Source organism: Pygoscelis adeliae, unplaced genomic scaffold, assembly GCF_000699105.1.
Source record: "Pygoscelis adeliae isolate BGI_AS28 unplaced genomic scaffold, ASM69910v1 Scaffold673, whole genome shotgun sequence".
Classification (NCBI taxonomy): Eukaryota; Metazoa; Chordata; class Aves; order Sphenisciformes; family Spheniscidae; genus Pygoscelis; species Pygoscelis adeliae.
The window spans coordinates 75421-78520 of NW_008824383.1; positions in this window are offsets into that span (position 1 = coordinate 75421).

Consider the following 3100-nt stretch of genomic DNA (forward strand, 5'->3'; position numbering starts at 1 on the left):
CAGCTATTTACTTAAGTCCACGTGTGCTTGCTGGAAGACAGCTTTGATCTTTGCAGCTCAAATAGCAGATGAATTGCAATGAAGGGAAGAAAAATATTAGTGTAAAGTTCCCCTAGTAAATACCTGTAACCAGGCCTCACAGCCTTCAGATCTTTAAGTGCCTTATCGCTTACAGCCAGACTGGCCCTTGCATTCTTGCCCACTGCCCCAAAGCCAGGCTCTTCTCTTCCCACTCCTTTCCTACCTTCTTCCCTCCATTCCCCTTGGTCTCCCTGGCCTTTGGAGAAAGTGCAGCCTGCCCTTCCAGGACACGTATGCCTATCTGCTTGGATGCAACATGGACTAGCCTTTGGTCAAAAAAGGTGAGACCTATCCATCTGAGCAACACGCAGACGTGTGGTGCCATCCACCCACCTCTCCTGAGCAAGAGGGCTTCAGCAGTCTGGGAGGAAACGCACTCCCATCAGCAAGAGCATTCATCACCCAGCATGCAACTAAATACCGGTGCTTGCTGCAGTTTAAACATCTGCCCATCTGCCTTTAGAAGATGGTCTCATTCCAGATCAATTAAGAGATCAGAGGACATGTTTAAAGGACGCAGAACATGACAACCCTCTGGTCAGTGCCAGCTCTCAGTGGTCCGGGACCCAATGTGCAGACAAAGAAGTGCCTATGGCCATGACTATGGAGCTGCTGTGCCTTTGAAGCTCCTGCTACATCGGGGTTATAGCCTGCCCGGAGCACTGCCTGAGCACAGCCAAGTCCCAAGGGGGGGATCACAGGCTTTATAAGAAAAGAATGGTATTGGCTTGTCACCGCTTTGCCCCAAAACAGCCCAGAAATGTGCTGCGCAGCACAGCTTTTCGGCTGCTGAAGGGATGCTCACTCAGATCAACTGTCATAGTACTTGGTCTGGCTGCAGAGGACTTGGAGTCGCTAGAAAACGAATGGCAGCTTCAGCTCAAAGAGCAAAAGTTGCCTAAGTTGTACTGTTGGAAATTTATTTTGGACTCTTTAAACCCAAGAGAAATTCTCAGATCCCATCTGATCGTTCCTGTTTTCAGAGACCTTCTTCTTTAGGAACAAGCTTGCTAGTGAGCACAAGAAAAGCACTGCCATACAGAAACATACAGCTCAACACAGGACACGGAGGCACTTCCAGAACAAAGTAGTCCTTTTGGGGTTTTTTAGCTTTAAAGAAAAGTTGACTCAGCAAATATTTCCTCCACTAGCATTTCAACCACATGTTCCAGCAGAAGCCAGCACACATCTGGCACGCTGCAGTGTCATTGCCAGAAAGATCACAGCTTCGCTGAGCAACGGAAATGGAGGAACAGGGACCAGCAGTCCAGGCACCGAGGACTCCTGGAACACATACGTGGCAAAGGAGGATCACAGAAAGGACCCGCGTGAGCCATGGACACCCCACACTCCACAGGTCTTTCCCCAGCCCCCTCTCCAAACAGCATCCACAGGCAAAGGGAGACACTGCCCCGCAACCTGCAAAACTTATCACTAGCCCGTAAAACCTAGACATCAAACTGTACGTTTCGGCCACACTGCTGGCGTCTGAGGTTTTTTTACAGTGCCCATGAGCCAGACGGCAGCACGTTCCTCCCACTGCTGTAGGACACGGTCCTGCTGAGCAGGAGAAATGAAGGAGAGTACATGCTTGGAGCAGCACAGAAACTGGAGAAACTGGAGAGGGGAGCGTGCCGGCAGGAAAAACCTAGACATCAAACTGTACGTTTCGGCCACACTGCTGGCGTCTGAGGTTTTTTTACAGTGCCCATGAGCCAGACGGCAGCACGTTCCTCCCACTGCTGTAGGACACGGTCCTGCTGAGCAGGAGAAATGAAGGAGAGTACATGCTTGGAGCAGCACAGAAACTGGAGAAACTGGAGAGGGGAGCGTGCCGGCAGGAAAGGCAGTGGACAGCCCTCACGGGCAGGCCTGGCCAACCCCGCTGCCGGGGGCAGCACCTCATGGGCAGGCCTGCACACCCCAGCTGCCGGTGGCAGCACACTGGCAGGCAGGTCCACAGGGCCCTGTGGCTCCAAACCAGAGTCCAAGCAAAGCATGTACTCCCCCTCCAGAAACAGCCTTCCCAGGAGGCTGCCAAGGCAATCAGCAATTACAGTGCTAATCAGCTAAATAAGTGCTGCTTTTCCTGCTTATCAGCTGTAAATTGGACATTACTTGCAGCCTGGCAGCAGGGCTTAGCCACAGCTCCAGACACACAAAGAGCAGAAGCACTATAAATACCTTTCCTTCAGGGGCGGTATCCTCCCCAGGTGCTAGACTAAGATCGCTCTTGATTTTGCAGCTGAAACTGCAAAAGAAACTGTAAAATTGTGCACAGTGACACAGAAGGGACTACAAGCAGGTACTGGCAACGTGCAGGACCCTGTCTGCAGAGTTCCCAACCGAAGGGGGCGAGAAACAAGGTGGCATGGCGTGGGGCAGACACGGCACCCTTCAAAACCAGGCTGGAAACCCGCTCACAGCCCTTGTGGCTCTCACACCACAGCCAAAACCCCGGGCTCCTCAGGCAAGGAAAATGGCGCTAGGAGGCCAGCAGGGAGAAACACCATGGAGCAGAGTGAGGGGAGGCGGGTTTGGGCCATGCGGCTGGAGTTGAACACTGAAAAGCAGCTGCCAGGAAAATCAACCGGCCGGCCCCAAGCCTCTGTGCCACCGATGAGGACGGCAGAGCTGGGAACAGGCAGGGAGGCTGGCTCACACCCTGCACAGCATAGAGGGTGGCACGGGGGCGGGGGGCGGCTCATCCGGATGTGCTCAGCAAGGGACAAAACCCCCTCAGCGGTTGGCAGGCCAATTTCTAGGGGTGGGAGTCCACTGCATGCCCGCTGTTTTTTCTCCGAGTTTTGATCTGCTCAGATTTCATGGGAAAACCACCCACTGCTGCACGCAAACAGCATTCCTGGTGTCAGCCCTCGCCACGGGGCCCGGAGAGGCTGCGAGACGGGGCCGAGCCCAGCGAGAGGGGGGCTCCAGGAGCCACCTCCCCGGAGCGCCGCTGCTCCGGGAGCGCCTGTTCGCCGCCTCCCAGACGGCAAGTATCCGGCGCATTTGCATC